General features: G+C 32.5%; 1 protein-coding gene and 1 long non-coding RNA gene across 2 annotated transcripts in view; both read left to right on the top strand.

Annotated features, from left to right (window-relative positions):
- Positions 1-20,815, top strand: part of LOC115880113 — an 870,630-nt gene that overhangs the window by 628,873 nt on the left and 220,942 nt on the right. The gene's annotated exons all lie outside the window — the stretch shown is intronic.
- Positions 8,899-10,672, top strand: LOC115880115. The gene is made up of 2 exons (XR_004049813.1): positions 8,899-10,003; positions 10,271-10,672. It is a non-coding gene; the product is annotated as an uncharacterized LOC115880115 (long non-coding RNA).

A 20,815-nucleotide genomic window follows, 5' to 3' on the forward strand; every position in this document is an offset into this window, starting at 1 on the left:
ACAGATTAGCTAGAACATTTTCGCAAGCGAAAGTATTTAAAACATTAATTCAACGTTTACGTTAAAAATACCACCATACATTAATAAAAAAATTTTTATTAATATTTCAATAAAACTGTACACGTCGTGTTACCTCTTTTATAAGCTTGGTGTACTTCAGTTGATTTTAAAAAGTCCGACCGCAACGCTCGATGCGGTAGAAATCAGAAGTTTTCGCAATGTATTTCACGCAGTTCCGATGTTGATCGCATTGAAATGATACTAAAATCGTGTTTTTTTCCTAATATTTAAGTATTTTTGTTTTTTAATAGGGTTTTTTTTATAAAACAACCAGGTACAAAGTTTGTATGACGTAACGCTGTTTTGGGTAATAAAAATTAAGTGAAAAGAACCCGAACTGGGCGTCGCCGTCGCTTTGTGTTGTGACAATTTCAAATATTAACAAAAATTGTCGAAAATATGTTAACACGTATAAGAGAGTGTAATTACGTGGTTGTTGGACGTAATAACGTTCAATAACTCAACTTTCCCGGATATTCAACTCTTCCGAAACAACATTATAAAGCTTCACAACTTCTCACACCAATTTGATCAAAAGTAAAAGTGGATTTAAGCAGTTGGACGAAACAAGTGAGTAAATAAAGTGCCCATTAAATAATCAAAAAATTAACTAGGCATATACATATAATTATATTTTGCAATATTAATATTAATTTTTTATTAGTATAATTAGGTATGAATTGGCTACTTTATTGTTGTTTTTACATCACTTATAAGGTGACCAAAGAGTGGCGGATCTAGGCGTGGGCAAGGTGGGCACCCGCCCACGACGCCTGGCGCCAGGGGCGCCGCAGAGGCGCCAAAATGTGTCCGAAATCAATAGGTAAAAACTCTAATCACGCACTGCATGCACACATAAGGTATGTTAGTAGTTTCTGCAAACATCATACCTACAAGTCAAATTTCGGCACAGGGCCAGGGGCGGCAAAATATAAGTATGTCCGTATCATACTTTTCCCATACAATTCAAGATGAATTAATAAATCTTTTGGCTGGTACTATTCGCTGGACAATTTTAGACACGGTTAAAAAATCAAAATATTATGCTATAGCTTTTGATTGCACACCAGATATTAGCCACAAAGAGCAGATGTCTCAAACTTTGAGATATGTTCTTTTGGAAAATGATCAGTGGAAATTTACAGGTGATGCAGTGTCATTATCCCAAGAACCAAGGAATATGATTAATTTTTCATTCATTGTCCTCTTAGTATTTTGGGAAAAAATTTAAGGAACATCGAAAATGTAAATACTGTTTTGCAGAGGCCAACACTTTCGATCGCGGAGGCATCTAAATTGCTGAATTCATTAGAGTTAGTTACTTAGCTGAGTTTAGAGACAAAATCGACGATTGCTTTAAAGAAGCAAAGATCCTTGCAGAGGCAAGCAATATTGAGCCTGTTCTCCCAGAAAAATGGGCAAGAAAAGTAAAAAGATTTTTCGATGAAAACGCTGATGACGAAATTGGTACATTAACCCAAGAACAACAACTCAAAATTCAAATTTTTGAATCATTGGATAAAATAAATGAGCAATCTTCCTGAAGATTTAATGCTATGGAAGGTGTTGTCGAAGATTTTGATTTCCTTTCTGGAAAGTCACTGGCATCATTACCACTAGAAGAAATAAAAAAACATGCTGCAGATTTAGCAATTAACTATGCTAACGACTTGGATGCAACAGAGCTGTATCTTGAACTGGAAAATTTCAAGAATCACGCAAGCTTGTTGCTTCCAAACTTGGAAGCAGCTAGCTGTTTAGAGATTCTTAATATGCTAGAAAAAGATTGCTTAATTCCGAATTATCCGAACTTGCAGACCGCGCTGCGAATATTTCTGACCATGTCAGTCACTTCTGTGTCATGTGAGCGGTCGTTTAGTAAACTTAAATTAATTAAAGATTTTAGGCGTTAGACACAGGAGAGACTGACTGACTTGGGAATATTAAGTATAGAGTATGAAATAGCCGAAAAAATTAACTTTAATAAAGTGATAGATGAAATGGCTTCTGTAAAGGCTAGAAAAGTCAAATTTTAAGCGCAATTTCTTTTTTGTAGTAATTGTAGGTATTTGTAGGTATTGTAGTAATTGTAGGTAATTTTGTAGTAAGCAGGTATTTTCGTGATCTTCGCAGGGTTTTTAAGCCTGCATAAGTACTAAATATGTTCTTTTGTTTCTGTTTTGTTTTTATTTATGTTTTAAGTAATATAATATAACGTTTGAAATATTTCTTCATATTTATTTTTTTTGGGGGTGAGGTGTGTCAACAAATTTTTTGAATTGTGTGGCCGCCAAATTTTGTCTTTACCCACAACGTATTTTACCCTAGATCCGCCACTGGACCAAATAACAAATAAACAGTTTTTATTAGTTAATTTACTGGATAAATAAAAGAAACAAATTATTAATTAACACTGTTTTATTGTGAAACATATAGATTATTTTTTTTATATTATTTATTGTTAAACATATAGATATAACTTTTATTAAGCTCTTGACGGCCTTGCAAGGAACAGGACTCCATACAAGGCCATTATTGTCAAGACGTAAATAGATGTCAACTTGGGTTTAGATCAAATTGGGAAAAAACACAAATAATATAATTCTAGTAAACCAATTTGATATAGGCCGAAGAGATCGGATACCTGCATGACATCGACCCAGATATGTTTTAAATAACATTAAAAATTAAACAATTAAAATACAAAAATCTCGGGTCGATAATCAAACGCAGGTTACCGAAGTTCGATTTCCTCATCGTCATAGCCGAGTGAATGTAATTAGATGAAAACATATTGAACGACGTAACCGGCGATGACCACGAGGGATAGAAAATATAAAAGAGTATGCTAAAGAGAGTTCGAGGTTAGTTGGTTAGTCAGTTAGTCGAGGTTAGTCAGTCGGTTGGTTGCGAGGATCAGTTGAAGACAGAGAAGACAGAAGTTAGCCAGCCAGACAAGATGCTGTTGTAAGTACCACTTTGAGTCTTGAACCCTTAAGTCTTGGCAATTATCTACACTTGTTTGTTATGTATGTAGTTGTATATTCAATAAATGCATATGTTTCTAATGGTTGTTTGATTAAAAGAGAGAACCTGGTATAGCGATCCCAGCGAACAATCCCCAAGCTAGGTCGCGGCAATATTATAAGTCAAATTTTTGATTGGCCTTATAAGGGACTACCGGCTTTCATTGGAACTCTACCAATATTTTAACTGAAATCAAAGCAAAATTATTATTTTTTCTTTAGAACCATAACAAATACTTATATGATAATTTGCAGTTAAAAATAAGATAATAATAGGTTATTTACATAAATACTTACTTTTTCCAGTGCGCGCGAATTGCAATTTTAACATAGACGACCGAAGTCCGACAAAATACAACGCGAGCGACTCACCGCCATGTCTGTGACTTTGAGTTTAAGGGAGCTTAGTGTGAGTGGAAGCAATTTGTCATCACACGATAATTACTATGACTTTTTTTATAGTTGGTCTTTAAAGGAGCATGACCTTCCACGATCCATAGAAGACGGAAATTTTTGTTTGCGAAAGAAATGTTGATAAAATTATGTTTTCGAAACCAATAAATGAAAAAGAAAACAGTTTTGTTTTGGTATCATTAGAGGAAAAGCAAATACAATTTTCTTTGAAACAGTACAGCCATCTGTAGCGCTAGGGCAATATAATCCCATTCCGCAATTGATTTTCAATCGTGAAATGCAAATATCGGTTTCGTATTTGTACGAAAACGCACCTGTAATTTTTCTTTTGCTTTACTTTATTATCTTTTCTGTGTCCCACATATATGATGGTAAATTAAATTTTCAAACAGTCCACATTTCCATTTCCACTTAATTTTTATTTTGGATTGGATTTAAAAAGTTTTCTTTATAATATTATATTATAAAAGTTTTACAATTGCATGAACAAATTATTAAATGATAAAATGCACAATGATTTTTATTGCGCCAATAAAATATGTATGTAGCAACATGTCTTATGACTCTCCATTAAATTGCAAACTGAATTTCTCGAGTTATTAAAGTACTTGTGTAAGTGTACTAACTATATCGTGAGTGCATTATAGAGTTACGACACAGAATACGGTTTAGTTAATTTAGTTTACGACGCTACGTTACTCACACAAGAAATTAATCTTTCAATTATCTTTTAGTAGATGTGTATTAACAGTGCAATAATTGTTTTGTAATAACAATAAAAGTAAAGGCAATATTTGTTTTATTGTGTTAATAAGTATTATTAATACATAATCATTCGATACTACGTTAAATTGATAAGGTGTAGATGTGTGCATTAGTATAGTTCATATCAAATAAACTTTTTTAGGCACGTGATTAAACTTGACTGGCACAACGTTGCCCACTTTTACATATTTTCTTTTAAGCAAAATATTTTAGGAAACAAAAATAAATTAATTATAAATATACAGGGTGGCGCATCTTATTCGCCTCTGTTGATTATACGAAAACGGAAAGATGTAGAAACAAAATATTTTATGGGTATACGTGGGGAGACAATGTGCACAATTTAAAATTATTTTGAAATATACAGGGTGTTTCAGAACTAAGATCCATACCAAAGTTATATTTTTTCTTATGGAACACACCCGGTATTTTATTTCATTTTTGGGTATTTATTTCATTAAATTTATACAGGGCTATCAAAAGTTCCTGATCTATTTTAAGCATATATTTTATATAAAAACTTCGTTATTTCAAATGCAAAATCCTATATTTTTTTAAATAAATCTAAGGGTTTCCTATACCTATCTAGCTCATGTTTTGAATAAAAAGCGATTTTTAAATATAATTGCAATCAAGATGGCTGGTGCCGCCATGACAATTTTCTAGTGATAGTAACTATTTTCAAAGTCGACATTAGTTCATGGACATTATTATTTATAATTTATAACAGTTTACTTGAATTTACCTACAACAGTTTAATAACTAAGAAGTGTTCATTACTTCATCAAGAAAAATAAAGCAGTATCTGCTGGCGGAATGAATAGATATGTTACTAGTGATATTATTTTGTGAGGAAAATTGCTTCTTGGCCTCAAGGGCTTATGCCCAAAGATATTTAAATAGGAATCTTCCAGATAAGCGTTTCTTTGAAAAACTTCTTATCCTGTTTCGCAGACCTGGTAATGAGTTTATAAAAAACCTATTAGGCAGAAACCTGTCGTTGGAAGTGAAGAAAATAAATTTGCTGTAATTGGCTCTTTTATAGAAAATCCATATATCTACAAGTAATCGTAAAATAATTCAAAGAATTACTTATTCGTTTTTCTTGATAGAATAATAAATACATATTTAAATTAAATAAAAGTAAACTCTTGTATAAATTCAAATAAGTCCATAAACTAATTTCAATTTTTAAAATAGCTATTAACTGTCACTAGAAACCTGCCATGACAACACTAGCCATCTTGATTACAATTTTATTGAAAAATCGCTTTTTATTCAAAATGAGCCAGATAGGTATAGGAAACCCTAGTATAGTTTGAAAGAGCATTTAAATCTGCTTCGACTTATTTAAAAAAATACATAGTGTTGCATTTGAAATAACGAAGTTTTTATGTAAAATAAATATTTAAAATGGACCAGCAATTTTTGATACCCCTGTATACATTTAAGGGAGGAATAATATTTTTCTGTAAAGTTTGTTTCTCTACCTAACTCAACACAAGAATTAATTCTGAAACGTAATGTACAGGGTGTTAATAATCTATTCTATTGTGGCATGCAAATTTAAATATCTTTAAATATCTCAAAAACCAAATATTTTAAACATATTTAACCCTTATAATAAATACCTGTTTTGGGCCCAAGAATCCAAAAATGAAATAAAATACTGGGTGTTATGTAAGAAAAAATATAACTTTGGTATGGATCTTAGTTCTGAAACACTCTGTACATTTCAAAATAATTTTAAATTATCCACATTACCTCCCCACATATACCCATAAAATATTTTGTTTCTACATCCCCTACATTCCGTTTTCGTATAATCAACCGAGGCGAATGAGGTGCGCCACCCTGTATAAAATATTACTATGTGCATCAACAAAATTCACCTTCTTAACAGCACTTAAGTGACATAAGGGGCCATTACTACCGCTTTCGCTACATTTCCAGAGCGCCCTGGTATGTACGCAACTCCGACATCCGCATCGACCCCATCCCCGAATACAATCGAGATCGTGCCTTGAAGTTCTACGAGAAAATTGAGCCCATCCCCAATAACATCCTAAAAATCTTAGATTACAATCCCGAGGACTCCAAATATCTCCATCTAAAAACGATTCTCTCCCCCTTCTCTTAAAATAGTCCTCCCAATACCCCACAAATAACCCTTCTCTTTCTCCCCAATATCAGCAAGAATAATAGCTGACCATACTTTGGCAACTAGTTCCTCCTCGGAGGTGGACTGTTTTTAGTAGGTAAGAATCCGAGTCTCACTCTGTCTAGGGTTAACCTCTATGATCATGTCTCTCGATATGGTGATGGGAATGATCACTATTCGTCTGTCTGTAAAAGATTTTTAAACCACCCTCTTACCAATAAAAAATAAAACGAACTACTGCTTTTCCGTTCAAAATATCCTAATAAAGTTGTGGTTAGTTTTTACGGCTATTAAGCTATCTTGTACACTTCACACTAAAAGAGGTTCTAAAAAGAACAAAGTTCGATTGCAAGGTCTGCTAGTAAAATTTTTTAAGCTTAATGTATCACAACACAATTAATTTAAACCAAAAACTCGATGAGAAAAAATGAATGACAATGTCAGGAAATAAATAAATAATTGTGGTAACTTGAAATTTTTTACAGCAGTGTCTCCCTAGCGGGAAATTTAAATTCCTGTTAGTCAACCCGGTGCCGAATATGTCCATGGTTGCCCAACAATGAATTTAAAAATCGCGCCCTCGATTACGTAACTAAAAGTTTAACTGGTATCGAATATAGTTTTATTTACTAAAATATTTGAGCCGTTCATTGCACAATTCGATTAACAAAAAATATTAAATTTAAGCGTAAAAATAAACTTACTATTGTAAATTACGTAGAAATACGTAATGAGATGGGGTAGACAAAGAGAAAGATAATGGTTCGCATATGTAAAACGCATGGAAGAAAACAGGCTACCGCGCATAGCTCTTGAAGGGAAACCTGTGAGTGAGAGACAGCTAGAAAGACCTCCATAAGGATGGAAAAATAGTTGGCAGTCCATCTCCCCAAGAACTCCTAGAGGTAACCTTAAAACTAACAGATCGACTAGATCTCAAATAAGTAGAAGAAAAAGAAGATATTTATAATATTGTTCCAAACCCTCAAAGAAATGGTAGGTAACCTCTGATGGGTTGGAAAAATGTTATAAATATAATTACAAAAAAAAGTTATGAATATACCAAGTTATTTATAGTACTGACTTTTTAAAATTTTGAAAGTGTTACATTATTTACCTTTCCTTTTTTAAGTGTTATTTTGATTTTGAAGGTAATTGAAATTTTGTTAGTATACGTTCAGCGATCCAGTGTGAGTACATAATAATTAGTTAAAATCCTTTGGAAAAAAGGTAGTACTAGCACTCACTAAACGCGATCAGCTCAGTAACCATCAATTCGAAGTTGGTCAAAGAATGCCTAGAGAAGCTCAACAAATTAGGCAAAGAAAATAAAGTCCTCCTGCTCTGGGTGTCTGCTCACCAAGGGATAGAAAGCAATGAAAAAGCAAATGATCTAGCTAGAACAGGAGCGAACACTCCACTAGCTGGACTAGAACCGTTCTGTTTTCCAAACGGGAATCAACTGAAAGCGGAACTGAAGAATCTGGAAGACTCCATCCGTAACTTGGAATGGGTGTTCTCCAACGGTCTAAGACACTCGAAAAAGTTCCTCAGAACTTACGACCGAGAGAAATCAAAGGTTTTCCTTGAGTTAAGTAAAAACAATATTCGGATTGTCACGGCGTTTATAACAGGACACTGTCTCCTCAATGAACCCCTCAGTAGGCTGAAGCTGAGAAAGAACGGCGAATGCAGATTCTGTGGGGAAAATGGGGAAACACCAGAACATCTTATCGCTGAGTTCGCCGAGACGACGACCATTCGTGCCATGAACTTTGGTACGGCTGATGTCGAGGATGTAGAGCTGGCCTCTGTGGAGCCGTCTCAGATAATGGCTTTTGTTAAAGCCCTGAGACTGTATGATGAGTTATAACTCGTTATAACTCAAGAAAGGGGAATACACAATAGATCTGTAAGGTCACGGTGATTAACTCCCCTCCTAAACATTCTACATTTTAGTTAAAATCCTTTATACTGAAGGAAAAGGATACTCAAACTCACAATTCACACTTTTTTTTTATACGAGACTGTGAGTTTGAGTCTTCTTTTCCCTCAGTAGAGGATTTCATTTAATTAAATTTTGTTTCTATTTAACATTATATTCGCGTCCAGTCCGAATGTATTATCTTGATTTTTCTATACGTAGTACCGTCCCTGCGTGCACAATTTTAAAGCTATAAGCTAAATTCCCTCCCGCTACCAGTCTAGGTGGCCGCGCCGGCCCTGACGCGGCGGTCGGTATTCATTCGTCTTTCGTGCACGGTGCAGTGCGGATCGTAGCTCTCCGATTTCTTCGTCGTAGATCGATGAAGCCATTTTGTTTATTCTCTACTCATTTTGGATATTACTATGTAATATACGGTGTTCTACAGCTAGGTAGAACACAAGGAACAATATGTAAGTATTGTATAATATTTATTTTAGAGAAAACGAAGTGGACGTAAATACGGAATATTAGAATTAGATAAAAGAAGAAAACAATAAGAATATTATATATATCGGACTGTTGTACTCTCAGTGAGACAAAGTTCGTACGTGTAAAGAATGTCCTTCTCCTTGTAAGAGGAATTCTCATTTATATAAGGTTCTATATCTCGCAGTCAAGAGAATATTATAAATGCCAAAGTGTTGCATCTCCGAGTGAGTCAAATTTCGTACTTTTAGAGGATGGCCATATGAGAGAGATTCCTTTTATAAGTCAATATTGATATCCCACTATCGAGAGATAAATTACAGGTATCACAGGTAAGTATCTTATAATATTTATTTTCAGGTAATTAAATAATGGAGGGAAATAATTGAAGTGGAAGCAAATCTCTAAATGTAGAAATTAGAGGCAAGGAGGAGACAATGGAAGTAGACAAATGGAGAAAGCAATAAGAATATCGTATATATCGAACTGTTGTGCTCCCAGTGAGACAAAGTTTCCTATTTAGAGAATGCCCTTCTCCTCGTGAAAGGGATTCCTATTATATGAGGTTAGAAATCTGGCTATCAAATAATATTATAAATATCGAACTGTTGTTTTCCCAGTGACGCAAAGTTTCCTATTTATAGAGAATGCCCTTCTCCTCGTGAGGGGGATTCCTATTGTATGAGGTTCTAAATCTCTCTATCAAGAGAATATTATAAATACCGAAGTTGTGCCGAAGTGTTGTATCACCCAGGGAGTCAAATTTCTCATTTTTCGAGAATGGCCGTCTCCGTGTGAGGGATTCCTTTTATAAGTCATTGTTGATATCCCCTATCGAGATATTAATTACACGTATTACCGGTGAGTATCTTATAATACTTATTTTTAGGAAATTAAATAATGAATGGAAATAATTAAAGTAAAAGCAAATTTCGAAATATGGAAATTAGAGGCAAGGAGGAAACAATGGAATTAGACAAAAAGAAAAAATGAGAATAACATATATATATCGAACTGTTGTCCTCTCCGTGAGACAAAGTTTCGTACTTACAGAGAATGCCCTTCTCTTCGTGAGAGGGATTCCTATTATATGAGATTCTAGATCTCGCAATCAACAGAGTACTATAAATGCCGAAGTGTTTTATCTCCCAGCAATGAAATAAGGTATGAAACAAAATTTTGTACTTTTAGAAAATGCCTATCTCTGGAATGGATTTCTTTTTTTATGAGATTTTAGATCTCACTCTCAAGGGAATATTATTTATATATTTAGGTGCCAAATATTTGTATCTCCCAGTGAGACAAAATTTCGTACTTTTAGAGAATGCCCATCTCCGTGTGGGAGGGATTTCTTTTATACGTTATCGATAGCCTTATCGAAAAATTAATTACACGTATTACATGTAAGTCTTTTAGAATATTTATTTTTAGACGAATATTGGATGGAAATAAATAGAAGTACATCCCGAAATGTGGGGATTAGAGGAAAGGAGAAAACAAAGGGATGAGGAATATTGTATAAACACGGACTGTTCTTCTCCCAGTGTTCTTTTCATAGCGAGACAAAGGTTAGTACTTTTAGATAATCCTCTACTCCGTGTGAGAGGGATTCCTTTTTTAAGATATTCCAGAGCTCGCTATCGAGATAATATTATAATAACCGAAGTGTTGTTGTCTCAATGATACAAAATTTTTTAATTTTAGTGAATGCCCTTCTCCGTGTGAAAGGGATTCCTTTATAAATGACGTTCTCGGTCTCGTTATCGTAGAAGTAGATTTCACAAAAGAATTTCAAGTGATAAATCTAAAAATTTTAGACCCTCAAAAAAAAAACGATATATTTCAACAGGAAAACTCCCCCACACATTATATTTATAAGGCTGTACGTTCAAAAAGCAGGACAGTCGTTATTTAAGTGTCACTATCTCATAACAGATCGAACACAAGGTCAGCAACTAGGAAGAGGAAAATAACCAAATCTAGCGATTTGTGCAGTTTGTTGGGGGAAGGGCAATCCAAAGAGACTACAGAACATTCGACTCTTCGATGATGATACATTCTTCTTCGGGAGACGAATTCAGTCTTAGCCAATGATCTGGCTTCAGCACAGAACAAGGTCCAACTTTTATATCTGAGAAAATATTTTAGCTCCCTATGGCATGTCGCTTATCCTCTCCTGTGTCATAATTGTTAAGATGAAGTCCAGCATATTTTCGAAATCAAACTCTTAAAAAAAAAAAATATCTGGGTTATAAAATTTAACAATAGTCGTCGTAGACTTAATATTCTTTTAAAGGAAGAGAAAAATATTCATAAATATAATCATGGAACAAATATGGACGGTTGTTATAGATACCGGACGCATAGTCATAATGTGGTTGACGGTATCTTGTACGAAAGGTATCAACTATTTTTCCCTCTGAAGGATTTTCAAATGAAAATCATGAGGAAGAAGGACCTCTGGATAAATTTACTTTTGAACCTTGCTTAGAGGAAAAGATACAAACAACGGAATGTATCCAGATATTTGTGACAGATATTCGAATATGTCTTTACCTTCCTTCTTTGAAAAAGAAGGGGGTGATACATGAGGCACGAGCGGCCAATTCATTAGGTACCCTCCAGTTTGCTGCCTTGCCAGCCTCCTACCATAAAATAGGCGACAACCAACTTAACGTTGACCTCCAAGTCATTAAAAGTAATCAACTTAGCTGACCAGCTAATAATATAATAACTCAAATATGTATATAATAATAAAATAGCTAATATCCTAGATTTTCATAGCTAATATGTAGTGTGTGTGTATATATATAAAAGGAAAAAAAAAAAAAAACGTCTCCTATTTTTCTCTATTTTGGCTAAAGCTATTCTAATGGAAATGTAAGTTTTATTCTAAATCTTAAGAACACGTAACTGTGTCTCATTTCAAAAGGAGGTCCTTATGATAACGGCTGTTAAATGCTAATTTGTTTATGTAAATCTTTGACTTTCATATGTTGGAATACTCACCATCTACATTTAGAGTTTATATTTACCCATTTCGGTCTATAAAAGCAGTGTTGTGTTTTGGCCAATACTTTATACATTTTGACAAAGTGACAGACTTTGTGCAAATTATCGAAACAAAAAGTTAGTTTTTTCTTACAGCTTACAGTATATAATATATATTTTCTCCTCTACAATACACTTTCGAAAGAGATGATTATAATAACATTAATGTAAACTTTCGCAGACTTTGAATTTTTTCTTAAATATATCTGGATGGTTTCTCGTTGAAAGGCTTTTGTAAGATATGTTGTGTCTAAGGTTTACTGCATTAAAATTTTACCATAAATGTTCCCTAACAGTTTTACTTTCTTATCTAGAAATTTCGGAAAGAATAGACATATCAATTAAATCATAAAGTAGAAATAGTTTTCTTGCAGTTTTACGTATATAAATAGATTATATAATTCTTGCCGTGAACTGCTATGAAAAATAATAAATCATATATTGGTTTCACGTTTAACCTTAGATATCAGAGACAGATGTCAGTTTGTTTTTAGTCAGTATATAATTATATATGCATATCATAGTTACTGAAAATTATCAACAAAAAAAAAAATAAATAAATAATACAAATAATAATAAAACTTCTGGTATAAAATTGACACAGATCAATATCTGTGTCTACTTTATATCAATGTCCACAATATCCATACCAATGTATGGATCGAAACCTAATTTATATGATGACTCTGGTTTAATTCATCGACGTAATTAAAGCATTTTGGAAAATAAATTATTGAGAATCTTAATTTCTTACTAAAGGCTTAAAAAGTAAGGCCTTTTAAATATTAAGCAATGAGTTATAAACACCTTAAAAAATATATATATATATATATATATATATATATATATATATATATATATATATATATATATATATATATATATATATATATATATATATATATATATATATATATATATATATATATATATATATATCGGTTAAACCTCACTATAGTCGAGTTATCCACGCAGTTCTACATTGAGACAGGGATTTCTATCGACACGATGAGTTAACTGGTTTATAAAGTATAATTGAACAATTTTGGCAGAATCCTTTATGGAAGTGCCATCTTATGGGTTTCTGTCTCTGCTTAGTATGCATATATGTATAGGTTAAATTGTCACAATTTAATAAATCCATGTATTGATGGCCGTTAAATTGGTTTCATCTTGGTTGCATTCAATAAACATATTTATAATTTCAGCTATTTTTGTCTCAAAAAAAAAAAATGCTTTCTGCACCACATTCATTAATTTGCAACCATCAGTTCTTTAAACATCTACGTATAGAAAAATCAAGATAATACATTCGGACTGGACGCGAATATAATTATACGATCAAACGAACTTACCTGAAGTGAAGTTCGATCGTAATTATATGAGGCGTCCAGTCCGAATGTATTATCTCTCCCACCCTCCCGTTTTGCCCTATGGTCGCTTGAATTAATGAATAAATCTTTGAAAAATGAATACCGACCGCCGCGCCAGGGCCGGCGCGGCCACCTAGACTGGTAGCGGGAGGGAATTTAGCTTATAGCTTTAAAATTGTGCACGCAGGGACGGTACTACGTATAGAAAAATCAAGATAATACATTCGGACTGGACGCCTCATATAATTACGATCGAACTTCACTTCAGGTAAGTTCGTTTGATCGTATAATTATTTACCACTGGCAGTAACATCTTTAATACATACAACTTTTGACACACACACATACCCTGTTAAGGTTTTAATATTACTGTTGTCTTCTATACAGGGTGGTCCGAACTGTATTCCGCAAACTTCGGCAGCATATTCTGCATATAAATATAAGTTAAAAAGTTCGTATAAATGTATGTCCTAAAATGCGTAGTTTCGGAGATAGTGGGTGTAGAAGTTTCATTTTTATTTCGATTTTTTCCAAATAATTTCTGATGTAACGTCAATATTTGGAAGAAAATCGGTATCTGAGAGTTTTTTGCTATGAGAAATTTGATTTTGATGTCAATATGACTGACTATTTGTAGGGGGCGCCACCTACATGTGTCTTAACTGTTTTGAAGAGTAATAACTTTTCGTCCGTACCTATATAAAACTACTGAGTAAAAAATATACATTTACGAAGTTTTTTATGTAAAAAAAGTGTCTTGGTAAAAATCGCTACGAGTAATAGTTCTCGTGATATTTGGAACCGAAATTATCAATTCCTGTGATCATTGACATAAATTAAATATATTGACTAAATAGTTATTAGACTGAAATCATAAATTTGAAAAGTTTATGTGCCAGAAGTTCAACAGAAACTGTTTTATCATTATTTTTTGCAGAAAAATTTATGATTAATTTAAAAACATAAAAATTTCCTAAATTTATTATTTCAGTGAAATAAACTATCTACTCTCAAAGTGTTTATTTTTCGTCAACCAAACCAAACCAAACCAAACGGTTGCTCGTAGCGATTTTTACCAAGAGATATTTTTTACGTAAAAAGTCACAGAGATGTATATTTTTTTGCTCGGTAGTTTTATACAGGTACGGACAAAAAGTTATTACGCTTCAAAACAGTTAAAACACATATAGGTGGCGCCCTCTACTAGTAGGAGTCATATTGACACCAAAATCATATTTCTCATATCAAAAAACTCCCAGACACCAATTTTCATCCAAATATTGACTTTATTTCAGAAATTATTTGGAAAAAATCGAAATAAAAATGAAACTTCTACACCCCGTATCTTCGAAACTATGCGTTTTTGGACATATATTTATACGAACTTTTCTACTTATTCTTATCTGCGGAATATGCTGCTGAAGTTTCCGGAATACAATTTGGACCACCCTGTATATTTCTTCGTTTATTTGTACACAGAAACAACTCACTCTTTACTATTAACGTACTTAAATAAAATTATATCAGTTCGCTGTAATTTTAAAACTTTGGCATAATAACTGTTGAAATAGTTATTTGGATTCCTCTTATTCCGTTTGAAATGAAAAAACCGCATTTGATAAAAGAATGCAATGGTGTAGAACAAACCAAAGGAAATAGATTACAATCGTAAATTGCAAATATCAGTGTTTGAAGGGTACTTTTAGCTTTTTTATTTTGGCTTCGCATTGCGGCATTTTGATTATTGCATACTCCTGTAAATTCAATTCTACTGTTAAATTAGTTTTACGGAAAATTCTCAAAATATTCTTTATTGAGCGTTTAATTCTTGTTAAAAGAAATACAAAATGAGACGATAACGATAACAAGAAAAGCGTGTGTAGATACTCGCGCATCAATAGAGTGATTCCAACATGACTTTCACTATGACCCCTCCCCCTCATAATGAAAAAGGAATGTTAAACATTATTTATATCATAATAATTATGCAAACTCAAGGATAGGAAGAGGTGGACCAATTGCATGGACCTCCTCGATCACCTGACCCATCCATTTTAGATTTTTTTATGCGGTATGGTTAACAACAAGGTTTACAAAAAAATGTATGAATTAAGAAAGGCACTCGAAGTGGCGATGGCGGTACGAGAGAAGTTTAATTAAGTCGATCGGTCCTTCTGTGAGAATTAGGTACTAATTCAGTTTTAAAAAGATGCAACTCAAAACAATGGCGGATTTTTTGAACATTTTCTAAAATAACTTAAAGTGTATGTAGTGATATTTTATTAAGTTTTAGTTTGTGTAATGTAAATTGAAAAGAACCGTTTAATAATATATTCTGACTTTTTATAAGTTATAAATCATAACAGAATAAAACAAAGAATATCATGCAATCTAAGTGAAATTAGTCAAAAAAGATAAGAAAATTGGCTATACTAAATTTAATTTCTATAACATGTCTTGAAAACCGTTCGACCAACTATGGTTTCCATTTAAACATATGTTTGTGTCATATGTCAAAAATGACAAGCTTCGGAAAAAAACGGAGGACACAGTCTCATTAAGGATGTGATTTTTTTCTTTTATCTGAAAACTTTTTGTCTAAAATGGATTATAATGGAATTAGAGACAATTTTTAAAATAGCCAAAATTTGTTTCTTTCGAAATATCTTTTTCAAAAATCTGAAAGTCGCATATTTATGACCCCACAAAACTGCAATTCTTTCCTCATTTAACCGACTCTCAATCTCCAGTAGTTTTCGAGATACCGATAGAGAACATCGTAGGAAACTCACCCTTTAATATCTGACAAACGAGTCTAAAACAGCAGAAGGAATTCGGGCAAAAAAAGTCGATGTTGTCACGTTTAATTATAGAAAAGCAAAGTTGCTCGATATTACCTATAAATTGAATATATTTTAGTTCATTTCAGCATACATAATTATATATATGCTAATATGTTGACGTAATTCTTATTGTAATAATGTATATTTATCTAATTAACTCATTTCGTTCATTCTGCCTATTATAAAAGGTAAAGTATTTCCTTAAGATAACGTCCGCTTAGGGTAAGCTGGCAACGCTGACAAAATTCATGATGGCATCCCGGATTTAACCAGTCTGATTGGTCGAGATTCTCGCACGTCTTGTCGCCATTACCCCCAACTTTATGCCCCTCTCTAGGAATAATAGAAACAGTCACTACTATTGAAAAATCCAGTGGCGGTGTTATTGTATTGTGTTTTATATATTTAACTTGATTTGTGTTTATTGTAATTAGTACACGCGTTTTAACAAATATTACTATATTTGGCAAATGACTAAACAAAATGTAGGTACTTTTAAAGTAAAATAATATTATAAACTTTACTGGAAAATATTATAAAAATTTCTGATATATTTTTATGAAACCCCGCACGCTCGTGGATATTTTATGAATGAAATCGGTCATGATTTTAGAAAATTACGATCCCCTTGCCGTCGCCCCGTTGTTTCAGATCCGTATATCAGACTGTATATGGCTATATCTTTGATTATTCAAACACCATATAATATAAATCCTAAAAAAAATCATATTCCTACCGATTTTATACCGGGTGCGTCTCAAAAGTGGCTCACCCCTATAGCTTTTTCACTTTTTTCAGATAAAAAAACGAGGTTTGGTATGTTAGTATATGACATAAATTAGGATTAGGATGAAAAAAAAATCTTTAACATCCAAAAATTGACACAAAAATCAATTTACTTTTGAACTAAAATGTCTGACACCTACCACTGTGATAAATTTTATCACTAAACAGTCTGTAATAGATCATTTAATTAGAAACAAATATTTTTAATATTGTTAAAGTCAATTACCAAGTTCAATTATTAGATACTAAATTAATATTAAGCGATATTAAAATTATTGGGAATTATTAAAGTGGAAAATCAACAGACGGTTGCGTAGGATGCTGAACTATATTCAAATATTAAATTTCTGCCACAATGTGATAAATAACTTAACATACCATGAACGAGATATTGTATTCATGCATCTAATTAATTTGAGAACTTTGCTTCAATTATTTAGTTTAGCTTTAGTAGTTACACGTTAGTTTCATGGATTTAATTAAAATTAGACTTTAATTTAGGAATGCACCAATTAGTATCTTTTATCTTCTTTAACTATTTTTTATCAGAACAGTGATATCTAAAAATTTAAACTCTATGGTAATATAATTTTCTTTCCATTTTTTGAGGATAATCGGATGATTAATCCCCACAAATTATTTAGTTGAATGCTACGGAAAAGACGATAATAGTTATCATCCAGATCCAGTTGTCGAAGGAATTTACCAAAATATACAGGGTGTCATTGAAATGGTGTAAAAAAGGAGGGTAATAGTACTCCTAAAAATAGTAAAAAAAGTTCCTATAAGTATAGGGCGGAAAATGCATATTAAGGGAGTTAGGGGCACTGAAAGGGTGAATTTAAAAAACGGTTGTTTTGAAATTGTAGGCTTAAAAAACGAGATAAAATTTCGAAAAAAAAATGCTCTGCCATAAATTTTGACCCTAAATCAAATGTTGATACTGAAAAGGAAAAGCGGAAAGGGTAGATTTTGCAAGGGTAGGGGGTTGTTTTGTGAATAACTTTTTGAGGTTATTTTTTTTACAACCTAAGTTCTTTTTTTGAAAACTACATACTTTTTCCTACAAAAAAGGTACTCTTGTTGCACATCGCCCAGAGTGATGGTTTTCGAGAAAATTGAAGGCAAAGAATTTGCTCTGATGGGTTGCTAACTGGTTAATCAACATAAACTTATGAAAGTTTTGGCGGTTCAAAAGTAACCAAGTAGTTATTAAATAATTAATTGGAAAATCAAAATTTGATAATTTTTAAAACATCTTATCGCTTTAAAAACGAAATAAACCAATTACCAAAATTCCTTATTAAAATAATGCATTCCTTAATTCATTTATAGTAAACGTTTAAAGTGACCACCATTCATTCAATGCAGACATCTGCTCTTCTTCTCCAAGATCTGCGTACCCTGTGGAATATCCTTGGTGTTTGTCCGAATTTGATTGGAATAGTCAATAATGCGTTGCCGTAGTTGCTCTTCAGTATTAATCGGCACTGAGTAAACCAAAGCTTTCAAAGTGGCCCCAGAAGTAGAAATCTAGTGGATTATTTCGTTTTTCAAAGCAATAAAATATTTTAAAAATCATAAAATTTTGAATGTTCAATTAATTATTTGATAACTACTTGGTAACTTTTGAACCGCCATAACTTTCATAAGTTTATGTTGATACCAACCCATCAGAGCAAACTCTTTGCCTTCAATTTTCTTGAAAACCATCGCTCTGGGCGATGTGCAACAAGAGTACCCTTTTTGTAGGAAAAAGTATGTAGTTTTCAAAAAATAAACCCGCGTTGCAAAAAAGATAACCTCTAAGAAGTTATTCACGAAACAACCCCCTACCCTTGCAAAAACTACTCTTTCCGCTTTTCCAAATAATTTTTCAGTATCACTATTTGATTTAGGGTCAACATTTATGGCAAAGCATTTTTTTCCAAATTTTATCTCGTTTTTTAAGCCTACAATTTCAAAACAACCGTTTTTTAAATTCACCCTTTCAGTGCCCCTAACTCCTTTAATATGCATTTTCCGCCCTATACTTATAGGAACTTTTTTTACTATTTTTAGGAGTACTATCACCCCCTGATTTTTTTACATCATTTCAATGACACCTTGTATATCCAATAATTTAAAATATTATTAAAAAGATTTTGAAAACTGTTGAAGTCAGGATAATGAATCAAATAAGTTTTTGTTGTTTATGTTTATTATTAATTCAATTATTATTCATGTTTGATTGATCATACTTATACTCATAATCGCTGTTATTATACAGGGTGCCTCTCAAAGTGTCTCACCCCTATAACTTTTTTAATTTTTCAGATGAAAACGAGATTTGGTATGTAATATAGTATATAATATAAATTAGGATTGAAAAAAAATCGATTAGTATTCAATTGTTCTCGGTCACTTCCTGTTTTACCTACTAGATCTTTTGATTTTTCAATGGAACCCTCGGTATTTTTTTACTTTATTCAATGAAAATGATACCACAGACTCTGCCACAGACACTCTGAATCTATACTAATATATAAAATCCTTAAGTGACTGACATACTGATTAATCACGATCCTGCTCAAACCACTCAACGTAAGAAGCTCAATTTTGGCATACAGGTTGATAGGAAGGTTGATATAAGGTTCGATAGGAAGGGATTTTTCGAAATTCCAGTTCCAAGGGGGTGAAACCACCCCTCAAATATTACAATATTTTTTATTTAAAAAACGGTCAAGTTTCCGAAAAAAACGCTTAAACACGTATATTTTATTTTGTTTTTTTACATATTTTAAAATTTTTTAAAAATGTATACAGGGTGTTTCGAAAAATCTGGTCATTGATTAATCACGATCCTGCTTAAAGCGCTTGATGTAAAAAGCTTATTTTTGGAAAACAGATTGACTTTAGGGTATGGAGGTTCGATAAGAAGGGATTTTTCGAAACTCGAATTCTAAGGGGGTGAAACTATCACTCAAATATTAAAATATTTTTTATTTAAAAACCGGTGAGTTTTTCAGAAAAACTCTTAAACACGTATATTTTATTTTGTTGTTTTACATATTTTAGGATTTTTTATAAATTTATACAGGGTGTTTCATAAAATATGACCATTGAGTAATCACGATTCTCCTTAAACTGCTTGATGTTTAAAGCTGATTTTTGGAAATCAGTTCGATAAGGAGGGGTTTCTAGAATCTCAAATTTCAAGAGGGTGAAAACGCCCCTCAAATATTACAATATTTGTTATTTAAAAAACGGTTAGTCTTTCGGGAAAACGCTTGAACAAGCATAATTTATTTGGGTTTTTTACATATTTTGAAATTTTTTAAAAAATCATACAGGGTGTTCCAAAAAGTTGGGTAATTTCTTAACCACGATTCTGCTTAAACTGCTTGACGTAAAAAGCTTACTTTTGGCAAACGGATTTTTCGAAAGTCAAATTCCAACGAGATAAAACTACCCCTCAAATATTACCAAGTTATATAATAATATCGCCATATTGTTTTACTCATGCTGACATAAATGTGAGAAAATTTTATCCAGTTTGTATATTAATGGAAATTCTTGCTTTGCTTTATCATCACCATTATACAAATGATTAATTCGAGGCGAACGAAGTCGCTGGTACACGCTAGTATATGTATATTACTTTTGACATTTTCGCATATGGTTTATTTGAAATTGTAAATGCAGTTCATAATGACAATTTGACTCGAAATACCAAATGCGTGATACCAAAATATTCCTAAAAAATGCTTTTTCCATATATGCTAATGCGCCATCGCCACCCTTGTTCCGTTTGAAAAAATTGAGATATGTTTAAAATACGATTTCGGCCTCTTTTGAAAAAAATGAGATACCTATGATTGGGACCAGGACAAGACACGAAAAATATTCGACGATCAAATCTATTTTTCCAGGGCTCCTTGATT

Source organism: Sitophilus oryzae, unplaced genomic scaffold, assembly GCF_002938485.1.
Source record: "Sitophilus oryzae breed Bouriz unplaced genomic scaffold, Soryzae_2.0 scaffold_1614_pilon_pilon, whole genome shotgun sequence".
NCBI classification, from domain to species: Eukaryota; Metazoa; Arthropoda; class Insecta; order Coleoptera; family Curculionidae; genus Sitophilus; species Sitophilus oryzae.